Source organism: Schistocerca cancellata, chromosome 8, assembly GCF_023864275.1.
Source record: "Schistocerca cancellata isolate TAMUIC-IGC-003103 chromosome 8, iqSchCanc2.1, whole genome shotgun sequence".
NCBI classification, from domain to species: domain Eukaryota; kingdom Metazoa; phylum Arthropoda; class Insecta; order Orthoptera; family Acrididae; genus Schistocerca; species Schistocerca cancellata.
The window spans coordinates 508,070,623-508,086,962 of NC_064633.1; the positions used below are offsets into that span (position 1 = coordinate 508,070,623).

Sequence of the window (16,340 nt, forward strand, 5' to 3'; positions counted from 1 at the left end):
GAGAGAGAAAGATAGGGAGGGAGGGAGGGAGAGAGAGAGAGAGAGACAGAGAGAGAGAGAGAGAGACAGTGGGGGGGGGGGAAGAGAGAGAGTCTCTATATAACATCTCCTCTACACCCCCCCCCCCCAAACCCAAGAACACCGAAACATCTTGGAGAGAATTATAATAATATTAGAAAAAGAAATGCTAAAACAATACTTAGAAAATGCCGTTTGTTCTACACCACGTGACACAGCGCGTCGCAAATATGGATGACAATAATAATAATATACTCCTGGAAATTGAAATAAGAACACCGTGAATTCATTGTCTCAGGAAAGGGAAACTTTATTGACACATTCCTGGGGTCAGATACATCACATGATCACACTGACAGAACCACAGGCACATAGACACAGGCAACAGAGCATGCACAATGTCGGCACTAGTACAGTGTATATCCACCTTTCGCAGCAATGCAGGCTGCTATTCTCCCATGGAGACGATCGTAGAGATGCTGGATGTAGTCCTGTGGAACGGCTTGCCATGCCATTTCCACCTGGCGCCTCAGTTGGACCAGCGTTCGTGCTGGACGTGCAGACCGCGTGAGACGACGCTTCATCCAGTCCCAAACATGCTCAATGGGGGACAGATCCGGAGATCTTGCTGGCCAGGGTAGTTGACTTACACCTTCTAGAGCACGTTGGGTGGCACGGGATACATGCGGACGTGCATTGTCCTGTTGGAACAGCAAGTTCCTTTGCCGGTCTAGGAATGGTAGAACGATGGGTTCGATGACGGTTTGGATGTACCGTGCACTATTCAGTGTCCCCTCGACGATCACCAGTGGTTTACGGCCAGTGTAGGAGATCGCTCCCCACACCATGATGCCGGGTGTTGGCCCTGTGTGCCTCGGTCGTATGGAGTCCTGATTGTGGCGCTCACCTGCACGGCGCCAAACACGCATACGACCATCATTGGCACCAAGGCAGAAGCGACTCTCATCGCTGAAGACGACACGTCTCCATTCGTCCCTCCATTCACGCCTGTCGCGACACCACTGGAGGCGGGCTGCACGATGTTGGGGCGTGAGCGGAAGACGGCCTAACGGTGTGCGGGACCGTAGCCCAGCTTCATGGAGACGGTTGCGAATGGTCCTCGCCGATACCCCAGGAGCAACAGTGTCCCTAATTTGCTGGGAAGTGGCGGTGCGGTCCCCTACGGCACTGCGTAGGATCCTACGGTCTTGGCGTGCATCCGTGCGTCGCTGCGGTCCGGTCCCAGGTCGACGGGCACGTGCACCTTCCGCCGACCACTGGCGACAACATCGATGTACTGTGGAGACCTCACTCCCCACGTGTTGAGCAATTCGGCGGTACGTCCACCCGGCCTCCCGCATGCCCACTATATGCCCTCGCTCAAAGTCCGTCAACTGCACATACGGTTCACGTCCACGCTGTCGCGGCATGCTACCAGTGTTAAAGACTGCGATGGAGCTCCGTATGCCACGGCAAACTGGCTGACACTGACGGCGGCGGTGCACAAATGCTGCGCAGCTAGCGCCATTCGACGGCCAACACCGCGGTTCCTGGTGTGTCCGCTGTGCCGTGCGTGTGATCATTGCTTGTACAGCCCTCTCGCAGTGTCCGGAGCAAGTATGGTGGGTCTGACACACCGGTGTCAATGTGTTCTTTTTTCCATTTCCAGGAGTGTAATATAATATTTTCCTTTTGCGAAAAGTTTGTGATGCTTGTGGTTTAGTTGTTGGCAGTCCTGATCAGGCTTGAGGCAAGGAAGGATTGTCCCTAACTCTTCTGTGTTCTGTAATTTGCGCTCGTATGTCTCTAATTTGTGTATAATTTTTCGACTCTTTCTAACCTACCCTGTGGGTTCGTGGCTCTTAAGTATATCCTCGAAGAACCTCTAATAAATGGTGCAAGTGAACAGCGCTCTTTTTCAGTTATCGGAATTCCAACCACAACAAAAAATTCGTAACTTTGCAATTTAACTACAGGATAACTAAATATTTTGTTTGAAAGCAAGCAAAACAATGTAGGCACATAGAAGTGTGTGTTAACATATAAATAAGTGTCTGAGTAGATGGGAAAAGTAAATAATTCTATATTTGATCTACTTTTCCTTCCAAGTGCTTACAGAAATATTAGAAATTTTTTTAACATGTCAGCAGCTGTGATGAATTAATATGTCAAAAATCCGCCTTAGTTGCGAAGTGTTACTGGTCTTTACAAAGGTTTCAGCTAATCTAGCCTTCTTCAGAAGCATAAATAAACTAATACATGCCAGAATAAATCACGGACAAACAGAGTTCCAAAGCAGCGTCCGAGGCTAACCGACCGCTTTTCACGTAGTGGGGTGGGGGCTGTTCTCAGCTAAGTAACGTAGCTTCACGTGGTACCATGGTGCTTTAGCTTTTTATGTTTGACTGTGCCTTATTCTGGCATGTATTAGTTTATTTATGCTTTCGAAGAAGGCTAGATTACTCTATCTGAAACCTGGGTAAAAACCAGTAACATTTCGCAACTGAAGCGGATTTCTGACACATTTATTAGAAACATACTTTGGATGCTTCAGTAATAATTCATATTGGTGATAAAGATCTTAGTAAATTAGCTTACTACGCCTATTTTCACTCATTGTTTGCATATGGCATCATATTTTGGGGTAATTCATCACTGAGGAATAAAGTATTTATTGCACAAAGCGTGTAATCAGAATAATAGCTGGAGTCCACCAAAGATCATCCTGCAGACATTTATTTAAGGATCTAGGGCTATTCACAGTAGCTTCTCCGTACATATACTCTCTTATGAAATTTGTTATTAACAACCAAACCCAATTCAAAAGTAATAGCAGTGTGCGTAACTACAATACTAGGAGAAAGGATGATCTTCACTATTCAAGATTAAATCTAACTTTGGCACACAAAGGGGTGAATTATACTGCCACTAATGTCTTTGGTCACTTACCAAATAGTATCAAAAGTCTGACAGATAACCAACAAGTACTCGTATTTAAGAAGAAATTAAAAGGATTTCTGAATGACAACTCCTTCTACTCCATAGAGGAATTTTTAGATGTAAATTAAATAAAAAAGTTGTTATATTAACTTAATTATGTCATGTATTGGAAAATTTGACTCGTTCCACATCATTACGAAATATCGTATTCATGATCCATGGAACTAGTATTAATCTAATCTAATCTAATCTTTCAGTGACTTTCCACCTGACTCCCTCTCTCTCTCTCTCTCTCTCTCTCTCTCTCTGTCTCTGTCTCTCTCTCTCTCTTAAAATATGTAGATAAGCCATGCATAAACATGTTTATGTGCTCTACAAGTGGGCGTGTAAATGGAATTTTTTCGGTATGTGCTCTGGCAGCTGTGTTTACTAACGGTAGCGGTTCTTCAAGCTTCGGCGTAATTATATAAGAGAGAGAAGTTGATCATTACAGCCAAACGACTGCAGTCCGAAAGAAGACAGTGGTGAGCACCTCATCGTCATTGTTTCCCCTGGGCGTATGGCATACTTCGGTCGGAAGTTCCATTTCGTGGAGGGTGAGATGCCTGGCGCATGCTTTTTCTTTCTTTTGTTTACGCCACTTCTCTTCATCTCTACCTAACTACATCCATTTCAACCTTTTTACTGTTTTCCCGCCCTGGTCTCCCTCTGCGATATGTACCTCCCTCCCTTCCTCCACCGAGCGAGGTGGCGCAGTGGTTAGCACACTGGACTCGCATTCGGGAGGACGACGGTTCAATCCCGTCTCCGGCCATCCTGATTTAGGTTTTCCGTGATTTCCCTAAATCGCTTCAGGCAAATGCCGGGATGGTTCCTGTGAAAGGGCACGGCCGATTTCCTTCCCCATCCTATCCTCACCCGAGCTTGCGCTCCGTCTCTAATGACCTCGTTGTCGACGGGACGTTAAACACTAATCTCCTCCTCCTCCTCCCTTCCTCCATTGCCAGATCAATGAACCGTTGATTCTCAGGATGTTTCCTACCTAACGATCCCTTCCTTTGCTCAGGTTGTTGTATAAACTACTTCTTCCACCAATTCAATTAAGTACATCCAGACTCCGAAGACAATTCCTCATCAATGTAACCGCGTAATTTTCAGCACTGTTTTGCAGCACTTCTATTATCTTCTCGTCTCTACTATTTATCGTCCACGCTTCACTTTCGTACAAGGCAACACCCCAGGTAAATACTTTCAGGAAATACTCCTTGACATTTAAACTTACATTCGAGCTTAACAAATTTCTCTTTTCCAGATATGCTTTTCTTGTTATTGGTAGTCTGCATTTTATATCCTCTCAGCTTCGACCATTATCTATTCCTTGGCTGCACAAGTAGAAAAAGTCATCTCCTGTTTAAAACTACCTCACTTCATAATCTAATTCCTTCTGCATGATCAAATCGACTACGTTCCATTATCTTTGTTTTACTTTTGTTGATCTTCATCTTTCAGTCTCTTTTGAAGACGCTATTCACTCCTTTAAATTGTTCTTCAAAGTTCTTTTACCGTCTCTGATACAATTACATTTTCAGCATATCTCAAAGTTTTTATATCTTCACCATGAACTGTAATTTTCTTACCAAATTTCAAATAGTGTGGTCCAATCAACATTCTCAAAAGTTGTCTCTAAATTTGCAAATGCTATAAACGCTGATCTTTTTTTCTTCAACCTGCCTTCTAAACTAAGTCGTAGGATCAGAATAGGCTCGTGACTTCCTCCATTTCTCCGGAACCTAAATTAATTTCGCAGGAGTCGGTGTCCGTAGTTCGTGGTGTAGTGGCTAGCGTTGCTGTCCCTACAATATGGTATCCCGGGTTCGATTTCCGACCGCGCAGGAGATTTTTTTATCTACCCCAGGAGATGGTGTTAGCTTTGTCATCATCAGTCAAGAAAATGGCTAGACTGGACAGTGAAAACGTTGGGAAATTGTAAGGGCTCTGATAACCACGCAATTGAGCGCCCCACACATCATCATTATCCGAGGTCGGTCTCCACTAATTTTTCCATACTTTTACAGATAATTCGTGTCACTATTTTGCAAACATGGCTAGTAAACCTGGTAGTTCTGTAATACTCACACCTATCGACACCTACCATACTTGGAATTCAAGCTATTGGATTATTTGAAGTGTGAGGCAATCTCTCCCGCCTCACACATCTTGCACGAGAAGTGGAACAGTTCTGTCATCGCTAGGTGCCCCAGTGACGTCAATAATTCTTAGGAATGTCGGATACTACAGGGCCGTGTTTCGATTCAACGTTTTCTTCGACATTATCTCCAAGTTCATTTCTTCTGTACAGTCCTTGTATAGAGTCATCCCATTTTTCAGCTTTCCCTTCTTTGCTAAGTATTGGCTAGACATGTGAGCTCTTGATATTCATACAGCTGATCTCTTCTTTCTAAAAACCTCTTTAAATTTCCTAAAGCGATATCAACCTCTCCCGTGTTTTTGCATAATGTCTGTAGAAGGACATTTGCGTTTTATAGCCTGTACTCCATTCATCTTACTTCAATTGCTTAATTTTCATATTTTCTCCTTTCGCCAATTAAGTCCAGCATCCTGTGTGTTATCTAAGGATTTCTACTAGGCTTTATGCCTTTGCTTATTTGAGCTTCTGCTGCCTTCTCTATCGCATCTCCCAAAGCCACTCATTCATCTCCTATTTTTTTCTTTACTACTTTTTCGGCAGTCGCCTAAATGCACCCAACGAAACCCTCAACAACTTCTGGTTGTTTCAGTTTGTCTTGTTCCATCTCCTCAATTTCCTAGCTTTCTGAAGTTTCTCCAGTTTCAGTCGGCAGTTGATAGCCGACAAATTATGGCCAGGGCGCACATCTAGCCCTGGCAATATTTTGCACTTCAAGATCTGGTTTCGAAATTGCTGTCTTATCAAGATATGATTTATCGTTATATAAAACCCACATCAACAAATGAACGCATCTGATGTGGAGTTGTAACATCTGAATTTGCTTTAGCGTAGGCTACATGTCATATAATTTACGAAGAAAAAGCAGATCCGCGACTAGCAGACGAATACCGCGTTACGAGGTAAGACTTGGGTCTTATTGCGAGCAGTTGTCAACCAGAATAGGTCCAAAGGAGTCGCAAGTACAACTGCATATTAAAACACGATAGCTCACAGTTTTTGTACCGATGGGCCAAACATTATGACCACCCGCTTAATAACTTGTTTGTCCGCATTTAGAACGAAATATGTCACTGATTCCGCGTATCAGGTATCCGACAGTTTATTAACAAATTGGTGGAGGTACGTGGCATTAGATGTCTACGCACAGGTCATGTAATTCACGTAATTAACGGGCCGCTGATTTGCGTACTTGGTGGTGGCGTCCACAGCGAACCAGATGGGATCCGTAGGATTCATATCAGGCGAATTTGGTTGCCGAGGCGTCAACGTGAGTTCACTATAATGCTCCTCAAACCACTGTAGCGGGGTTCTCGCTCCGAGACAGAGACAAATATGCTGCTGAAAGGTGACATAGTCGTCGGGAACGGTGGTTCGCAGCTGTCAGCGTGTTTTCGATTGCTACTACAGGTCCCACGCAAGCGCAGGAGAATGTCTCCCATAGCATAATACTGCTCCCACCACCCTTCGTTCGTGTTGCGTTGCTCGTTTCGAGCCGCCGTACACCCCGATGACAAGGTTTATAGAGGCGACCAGCGACCTGCGTGATTCAGCCGGAGAGCCGATACATTTGCATTGATCGACGGTCGAATCCCGATGGTCCCGTGACCACTGCAATGTAATTGGGTCAACATGTGAAAAGGTAGGGGTGGTCTGCTGTGGAGCTCCGTGTTCAGCAATGTACGATAAACAGTGTGCTCCGAAACATTGTGCGTGCTCCAGCATTGTGCTCTTTCGGCAGTGGATAGTAATAAACTTACCACTATCGCTTTAAACTTTCATATTCAGATGTTTACGTTCCAAAGACTCGTAACTGCTCATTTGAGTTGCTGATGTACTCGTAGTACAAACAATCAAAATGCAATTTCTTTTAAATAAGCACACGACACATCATGAGTTGTTTTACTGTGCTCTGTGTTACAGACAAATTTCCTGCAAAGTGGTAATGGAATGATTTAAAACTACAACGTAGTTAAGGGATATATTGAAATAAATGAATCTTTCTGTACAGAGTTAAATTATATTATATAACCTCACTGGCTCACCTAGAATATGATCCTCATTACAATTCAGATTAATGTACGTGTAACGAAAATCCACGTGATGATGGGAGCATGCTGCCGAAATGCTTCGCGGTGCCGAATATTAGTATAGAGTAACTGAAGCAATAAAAATTATTTCATAAGTTTATAACACAGTCACTAACCTCAACTACTCTATCACTTTCTTCTAGGCAGACAATGCAGCCACGATAAATTTGAAGAATGGCGTTATTCCGCCAACCTGATGGAATAATATCTTTCTTCAACCACTTTCTTAGAATATGTATAAAATTAAGGACTGATGAGATTTTTAGTTGGCTTTGTTAATTGATTTTTCGGTCTGCACAAATACGCTGCACAAATTTTATAACTACTTGAGTAGGCACGAAATGTATTTCTCTTAGAATGAACTGTTATCACTCCAAGGACTTAAAAAAACTTTTTACACTTTTATCTATTTTCCTCAGGGGAAACTAATTTTAATTGTGTTAAATATAGCAGTCATGTGTATAGTTTGTACTTGTTTGTTGTTACAGGCACATTTATGCTGAGAGGTGTTTACAGCCTGGAGTATTAACCTGGAGTATTCACCCGTCATTTTCATCATGCAGCAGTACTGACTTCAAGGAAGTGGTGAGTTTCCACCAGATCCTTTCTACAAAAGTCACGAGTGAGTTGATCCTCAGTGACCTTAGCATGGTCATGATCATGGTCATGATGAGATTCTTATGTTCAGGAAATCAGCCTTCCGCTCAAAGGACGGTTTAAACGCTATGTGTACACGAGTGAGAGGTACTTTCTCCGTCTTCTCGTACTACGTGGAAGATGAACACACCCGCATTCCTTCGAACTGATAACGACCTCACTGAACCAGTAGTGCGGAGTTCCTTCCATTTAAAGCGACCTCCTGGTATTTCTCTCAAAAAGGAAGTGTTTCCGTAGGTTAAAGACACAGTTTCAAAGCAATGCTAGGACTAAGAGAAGAAAAATAGGAAAAAGACTATAAATAATCTAATCTCCAAAGAAATGCTTTGAACTTTATTCTAGTTGGAAATAAATTTCAATATTTTAGGATATGGTGCGTTTATACCCCAGAGTACACTGTTTCAGGACACTATATTAATCATAATACACTATTCACTCATTCTGGACTTGATACGCTGCGTTAGCATTCTCTTAATCACATTTGTTTACTGACTAAGAATGAGCGACTTGCTGTGGGAAGGTATATAAACGTGTCTCCAATATTTTAATAGTTTATTTTTTATGTTTATTGAATCATAATCTATACGCATGGCATTGTCAATTGGAAAACTAAATTCATTATTCGCCTCAATGCAGTGTCTGTTTTAACTTTATGAAACAGAGGCATTTGTCACTTGATAGCAGTAAATTTATAGTCACAGTCAGGGCATTATTTTTCACTATAGAGCAATACATCCTACAGTTATTTCGCATTACGCTGATATGATGATCGAACATTTGGTATTTCGAAAGTTTTTCATCTGTGCATATTTGTCTGTTTTTATTTTCTGGAGTATAGTCTTCCATAGAGGTCGAACAGGGACGATGCATGCTACAGACAGGAAGAGAACAGCAACTATTTAACACTGGAGCTGGAAAAGAATGACGAAGTGTAGGAACGTAAAGTGAGTAACTAATAACGAAGTACAGAATCTAATCGGGGAGAAAAGAGCTGTATGGCAGAAGTTGGTTTACAGTTGGAAAAGATTCATAGCCTATATCCTAAGGCACTATGGAATAATTTTGGTAATGGAGGGAAGGATGTGTGTGCGTGCGCGCGTGTGTGTGTGTGTGTGTGTGTCTCTTCGGGGAAACATGGGGGGGGGGGGTTGGTTCAAATGGCTCTGAGCACTATGGGACTTAACATCTGAGGTCATCAGTCCCCTACTAGAACTACTTAAACCTAACTAACCTAAGGACATCACACACATCCATGCCCGAGGCAGGATTCGAACCTGCGACCGCAGCAGCAGCGCGGTTCCGAACTGAAACGCCTAGAACCGCTCGTCGCTCGGCCACACCGGCCGTCGGGGGGGGGGGGGGGGGGGGGGATGGAAGGATAGATAATATAGTAAAGGGAGACCAAGGATTCACTACAGTAAGCAGTTTAGTGTGGATTTAGGTTGCAGTAGTTATGTAGAGATGAAGAGATTCGTACGGTATAGCCTGGCGTGGAGACCTGCATCTTGTCAGTCCTCCGAGATAATAACACGCATAAATTTCTTCACATATGAATCTTGTAGGTAATAAACGTAATCCTTTATGAGCATTGTAAAAATGGTTAATTACTTAATAATACAACTGATAATCTAGCACAAACAGGAAGAAGGTGTAGCATCCCTCCGTCGACCAGGTCGTCAGAGATGGAGCACAAACTTGCAATAGGGAAATGACGGAGAAGGAAATCAGCCCAGTCCTTTTCAGAGGAAATGACCAGTGTTTGGCTTAAGCGATTTACGAAAATCACTGAAAACGTGAAACAGGATAACACAGGGCTTCGAACAATTTTTCTTCCGAATGTGGTTTTGGCGAGCTAACTATGTGCTATCTCGCCATCAATGATAAAAGTATTCTCGTTTTGTTCCATCCTCAAATCTCGGAACAGCGATGTTTTTCTCGGTCGTCCTACCTTCCTAGTTCCATGTTCCGGTTTGTAGTTCAGCCACGGGATCGGCATGTAGTTTCACATTTGGCTTGAATTGTGGTAGGGCTGGCCGGATACCGTTCCTGACGTCACCATTTTGGACCTCCCGCCCCACAACCGCTGGTCGGAATTTGTGGACCCCAAATCTGGCTTGCAACGTGCAAGTGTGAGAACGTTTTTCGTTTGCGAATCGTGAAACTGAGGAGGGACGTGTATAACAGGCAAGTATTCACCTAGCTCGATGAGGAAAACTGCCTAAAAACCACATCCACGCTGGCTGCCAGACTGTCGTCGTTATGATAGTCGTCGAAACTTAGAGGAAGCAATATATCCATCAAGGTGGAAATGGTTCAAATGGCTCTAAACACTATGGGACTTAACAGCTGAGGTCATCAGTCCCCTAGACTTAGAACTACTTGAACCTAACTAACCTAAGGACATCAAACACATCCATGCCCGAGTAAGGACTCGAACCTGCGACCGTAGCAACAGCGCGGATCCGGACTGAAGCGCCTAGAACCTCTCGGCCAGAGCGGCCGGCAGCAATGTGGACTCTGGGAATTATTTGCTTTACGCTTTGCACGTCTTTCATACAACGTTTCTCACTGCACTTTTTTCATCATTCCTGTGACACTCTCTTGCTCATTTCATAAACTTGAAACAAATAGTACAGCTCTTTTTCGAATATTTTCTCTCTCTTACGCTAACCCAACTTAGTAAAGATCCCAGATTGACCAACAACTACACTATGTGATCAAACGTATGCGCGAACCTGGCTGAAAATGACTTACAAGTTCGTGGCGCCCTCCATCGGTAGTGCTTCAATTCAATATGGTGTTAGCCCACCCTTAGCCTTAATGACAGGTTCCTTCCTCGCAAACATACGTTCAGTCAGTAGCCGGAAGGTTTCTTGGGGAATGGCAGCCCACTCTCCACGGTGTGTTGCACTGACGAGAGGTGTCGATGTCGGTCGGTGAGGCCTGGCACGAAGACGGTGTTCCGAAACATCCCAAAGGTGTTCTATAGGATTCAGACAAGGACTCTGTGCAGGTCAGTCCATTACAGGGATGTTATTGTTATTGTCGTGTAATCACTCCGCCACAGGCTGTGCATTATGAACAGGTGCTCGATCGTGTTGAAACATGCAATCGACATCCCGAATTACTCTTCAACAGTGGGAAGCAAGAAGGTGCTTAAAAATCAGTGTAGGTCTGTGCTTCGATAGTGCGACGCAAAACAACAACGGGTGCAAGCCCCCTCCATGAAAAACACAACCACAGCATAACACCACCGACTCTGAATTTTACTGTTGGCACCACACTCGCTGGCAGATGACGTTCACCAGGCATTCGCCGTACCCACACCCTGCCATCAGATCACCAACTCGTGTACCGTGATTCGTCACTCCACACAACGTTTTTCCACTGTTCAATTGTCCAATGCTTATGGTTGTTACACCAAGCGAGGCGTCGTTTGGCATTTACCGGCGTGATGTGTGGCTTATGACCAGCCGCTCGACCATGAAATCCAAGTTTTCTCACCTCCCGCCAAACTGTCATTGTACTTGCAGTGGATCCTGTTGCAGTTCGGAATTCCTGTGTGATAGTCGGGATAGATGTCTGCCTATTAACCATTACGACCCTCTTCAACAGTCCGCGGGCTCTGTCAGTCAACAGACGAGGTCGGCCTGTATGCTTTTGTGCTGTACGTGTCCCTTCACGTCTCCACTTCACTGTCACATCGTAAACGGTGGACCTAGGGTTGTTTAGGAGTGTGCAAATCTAGCGTACTGACGTATGACAGAAGTGACACCAAATCACCTGACCACGTTAGAAGTCCGTGAGCTCCGCGGAGCTTCCTATTCTACTCTCTCGGCCGGCCGGAGTGGCCGTGCGTTTCTAGGCGCTACAGTCTGGAACAGAGCGACCGCTACGGCCGCAGATTCGAATCCTGCCTCGAGCATGGATGTGTTTGATGTCCTAAGGTTAGTTAGGTTTAATTAGCTCTAAGTTCTAGGCGACTGATGACCTCAGAGGTTAAGTCACATAGTGCTCAGAGCCATTTCTACTCTCTCACGATGTCTAATTACTACTGAGGTCGCTGATATGGAGTACCTGGCAGTAGGTGGCAGCAAAATGCACGTAATATGAAAAAAGTATGTTTTTTTGGAGTGTACGGACACTTTTGACCCCATAGTACATCAAGAATTGGTCGAACGAGAGTGTGTTAATTATACTTTCTTCAGATTCTTCTAGTAAGTCTGAGTCTGGCATCTACATGCAGACAACACTTCTGGATATAAGCATAAAGCGGACTAAAGTGACGTAAGTCAAAGAACCGTAACTGAATCGCTTATTAAACGAACTGTTTTTAGATCAACATCCCAATCAAACTTGCAAATAAATTTGCTTACAGACGGCTGAAGATTTTTAACCCAATATAACGAAACGCATATGGTGAAATAAATACGCATTTATGGTAGTAAGATAGGCTGATACAAAATATTGTCGCAGATATCGACTCTATTTGTCTATGTGCTTGCTTCGCCGGCCGTTGTGGCCGTGCGGTTCTAGGCGCTACAGTCTGGAACCGAGCGACCGCTGCCTCGGGCATGGATGTGTGTGATGTCCTTAGGTTAGTTAGGTTCAATTAGTTCTAAGTTCTAGGCGACTGATGACCTCAGAAGTTAAGTCGCATAGTGCTCAGAGCCGTTTGAACCATTTCAATCTGCTTTCTTCACCTTACATTTGTTTATGTTTAGAGTCAGTTACCAATCTTGATCCCCTGGAAGCCTCTCTGCATTTCGTAAAAAGTTCCTAACGACGTCGCCTCCCTGTACACACTTGCCTTAACAGCAGAGAGCTTCGTACGGCTGCAGGCGTTATATGCTAGGTAATTTCTACATAGTATGTCGTGAACAGCAATAGCCTATCACCCTACACTGAGGTGTGTCGGACTGTAACTTTACCTCTGACGATGGCACGTAATAAAAAACACTGTACTATGCTCTGTTTCCTAGGAAATCGTCACTTGAGTCGTATATCTGTCCGGATATTCCATGTTGTTCAGTCTCATTGTTGCGCAAGAAGTAAGGAAGCAAAGAAGAAACGTGGAAAGAGAATTGAAGTTCACGTAGAGGAAACAAAAACTTTACTGTTTGCCGAGGACATCGTAATTTTGTCAGAAACCGTTGAGGATTTGGATGATCAGTTGAAGAGAGTATCAGTTGAACAGTAACGATTAAACTATGTGGATTTAGAGAAATTATATTAAGAAATGAGACGTAGAAACTAGTTGATGAATTTTGTTATTTGGGCAGCAAAGTAATAGACGGTGCAGAAGTAAAGCGGATATAAAGAATAGACTGGCACTACCAAAAAAATAAAAAAAACTCTTCGCAAAAAAGATGTAATAGAAATTTAAGTTTCAGCAGACATTTTCTAAAATTTCTTTGGAATGCATCACAATGTGGTAGTGAAAATGGGATGAAAAACAAATCGGACAGACGAAAATAGAAGCATTGGAAATATGATGCTACAGAAAAATGTTGAATATTACGTTTCAGTACTTGTGCAGCGATCAAGAGACTGCAGAGGGTATGCTAGTGTGAGAAGAAAAATCAAATCAGGCTTCAAACTGCAGATCATTACAATAGAACAATGAACGTAATGCCATTACTTTGTAAAATTTTAGTTATTTCGTCTTCTTTTCTAAAAACTACCATCACTATGCCACACAGTAACTGACTTTATTGCAATTTTCTACCGATATTGCGATATAATGTATAGTGAAGTCGGTACTTCGAGATAAAAACTATTGTTTAATTATCCAGCATCTTGGCCCCCGATTCTTTAATGTCGAGAGTAAAATTATTGAAATCAGTTACTGTCACACCAGATATGCGAGCTGTTGGTAGTGTTCTCTAAGAAATGGAGTACCAATACGGGTTGACTTCTTCTGTCAGTACGAATGTCGTGACGGGTGTTTTATTCTTAGTAAAAATAGTATTATTTCTTGTTGTCAGCACACTGCACTGAACTGATGTGTAATGTTGAAATTTTTTTGCAGAAGTGAATCAGATCTTCGCAGCTTTCAAGGAACCCAACAACGAGCCGATGGAGCGACCTGAAGAAGTTGCCGACGGTCACCCAGAGGTGGAGAAGTCTACAGAGATTGGACAGAATAATGTGAACACCCATCTAACGTGTAGAGGACTATGTTTTGCATCCAAACCAGCTTGAGCGTTCCTGGAGATCTCTCCTACAAATACTGTGTGCCAGTTACACACCATTATTCACTGTTTCAGGAGAGATGCATGAGGAGCATAAGGAATCCTCATAGTTTTTATCTCTGATCAGAATGAATAGATAAGATACAAATTAGATATTTGTGGAAAATCTGAAAAACGTTATTTCACTCTAATAACCTTCAAAACAGTCTTGATAATTTCCAGTGTGTGAGCAGGAGAATTATCATATTGGAAGATTCATATTTTGCAGTGTACCATTTAGTCAACACTTCGTAAGAAAATGGTTGGTTACCTTTCCCGTTACGATTCATTTAAAGCTGACCATCAGACCCGCCGTAAACCAGTAAAAATGCTACACAGCATTTACGATGCTACAGTGCTGAAATGATACTATATGGGCAACAAGCTTTCTCAGTGTTCTCCATAGCAAGGACACCTGCGACTGGGGCAGTATACAGGAAAACACGCCGGAGTATATCTCCTGTACTATTACTCAAAGTGGCCGAGGGTAGACCACATGAATCCGGTCTGGTGGCCCTGGGTTCAACCCCAGGTAGGAGCGGGGTTCTTCCTCGTTCCAGGCCCTCCAGGACTGTCCAGGCCCACTCAACTTGCTATCAGGCAGCAGATCACGGGGGTTAAACGGGGCTGAGGCGGTGGCCGCACCACCCTCCCACCCTCTCCCTCCTCACCTAGTGTCGCGGTGAACGAAAGACTACGCTCTACCCGCAGTGAGGGCAAAAGCTCATTCACGGGTTAAGAGCGACAGCCTTTATCACTCAGAAGTCCAGCTCTGTCAATGTCTTGTTTGCGTAATTCCCGTCATACTGCTTTCGCTAGACTGTAGACACATATTGTGCTCAGAGGTCACTTTCTGACGGTATTAGAGGTGATAGCACTCTAGCAGTTTGTTATACATGACAGAGCACTGTAGATGCAATGTGCCACAAAATTATCATACTATCACGACGCTGGACACAGTAGCTCTGGATATTCCCAGTTTGCAGACATACCACTGTCTCGGGACACACTGATGAGTGTTACATAGTAGGTAAGGAAAATAAACTGGCAGGTTATAATTTGTGATTCTTATTGTTTACACTAGAGTATAGAGGGAAAACAAGACACCGTAAGATTATGAGTTGCAGATATTATTGTTTATACATGGATGTTCATATTATTCTATCCAATCCCTGTAGATTGTAGCAAGCTGTCTATTAATGGTTTATCAATGAAAAATAAACACACAAAACTCCTAAGCTGACTTTTTATCTACCTTTTTCAACACTATGTAATTTCTACGAAACAGCAGAGATCGAGACCTTCAAATGACAAAAGGATTTCTCTCCTGTTAAAATGTATTCCAGCAAAGAGTGAAGAACAAACGTTTTTCCTTCTGTTACGTTGTAAAGAAGCTGATTCCTGATGGAAGTCTCACAAGCAATGTATTTCTGCTATGTAACTAGTTGTGCGCAGCACCTCGTTCCATCATCAGGCAGGAAATTGCAGATGGCAGACGATCACAGCCGCACAGTGAAACACATCCGGCATTGAAACATGTAGCTAGTGACAGCCTTTGATTAGCAAGGATCACAACTTACCAGTAGCTACTCTAATTCAGGACAGAGTTTTGCTTTTGTAATTTGGCTGTATGAGTACAAATTCAAGTAAACATAGTCCGAGGAAGTACAATGACTGCTCCTTTTTTTTCTCCATTAAGATTCTGCACTGCCGTATATGAACAACAAACGTCAGATGTCCCTGTTTCTTTCACTCGTCTTTTAAAACACAAAAAAAGAATATACATGTCAGTATTATTCAATTTAGAGATGGGTCTTGTAATGTGACAACGTGCCGTCTAGTGAATGCCAGGCATAGTCAAGGCGCAATGGTTGAGAAAGTAGACGCTTATGCCATCTGTGTGCCGGAATCGAAGGCAAAGCAGAAGTGCTTCCGCCTGTTGTCAGCTAAATTAAAGAACGCTATGCGGGAGACAGTGTCTGGCTTGTGCTGCACTCTGACAGCGAAAAACAAAAGAATTAAATTAAATAATATTGTTATGTGTAGTAAAAATACAAATGTAATATTACTTTAATATATGCTGTAAGATGCATACATTGCCAGCGATGGGTGAGGCATGACAGAATCTCTGACCAGAGAGTAGTTTATCGTTAGCTGTTGCTAGTCTGCGCTTGACCGCACGAGTTGACAGTAGTA

The 16,340-nt window shown here is 43.3% G+C and overlaps 1 long non-coding RNA gene across 1 annotated transcript; it reads left to right on the forward strand.

Annotated features, from left to right (window-relative positions):
- The first annotated feature begins 3,467 nt into the window (after positions 1-3,467).
- On the forward strand, positions 3,468-15,382 carry LOC126094996 (uncharacterized). Its single transcript, XR_007521902.1, has 3 exons — positions 3,468-3,554; positions 7,743-7,839; positions 13,943-15,382. It is a non-coding gene; the product is annotated as an uncharacterized LOC126094996 (long non-coding RNA).
- Positions 15,383-16,340: the final 958 nt, after the last annotated feature.